The sequence below is a fragment of the Nilaparvata lugens genome, chromosome 5 (assembly GCF_014356525.2).
Source record: "Nilaparvata lugens isolate BPH chromosome 5, ASM1435652v1, whole genome shotgun sequence".
Lineage (NCBI taxonomy): Eukaryota > Metazoa > Arthropoda > Insecta > Hemiptera > Delphacidae > Nilaparvata > Nilaparvata lugens.
In genome coordinates this window covers 23,363,654-23,364,098 of record NC_052508.1, presented here as the reverse complement: position 1 = coordinate 23,364,098, position 445 = coordinate 23,363,654, and positions in this window count along the sequence as shown.

Sequence of the window (445 nt, the reverse complement as noted above, 5' to 3'; positions counted from 1 at the left end):
GAATATTGCACAGTACTTATGATACTGCATTAAATATAATATAATGTCCACACTTTTCTCAAAGATTACTCTCTCTACATTCCAGTAGTATACCATGGAATATTAGCCTAAACACTAATTATTCATTCAAGCTGTTAATTGAAAACTATTAGCCTATCGTCTCTAATATCAGCTTTGGAAAAATATTCCAATTCACGTTCAATGATGAGTGTTTCTTAATACCTATTTTATTCCTTATAGAAATTACTATAATAATTAATATCCACTTTGTTCCATGTAAAAATATAATTTCTGATACAAATAATAATTCATTGATTCTCTATGTTAAATTTGTTAAATTATTGTTAGAATGAAGATCATTACTCACCCTCATTACAAGTAATGCTGGGCCTAATCAGTATCACCAATTATCATGGTTGTTACTTATAAATTGCCTTTGCTCTAA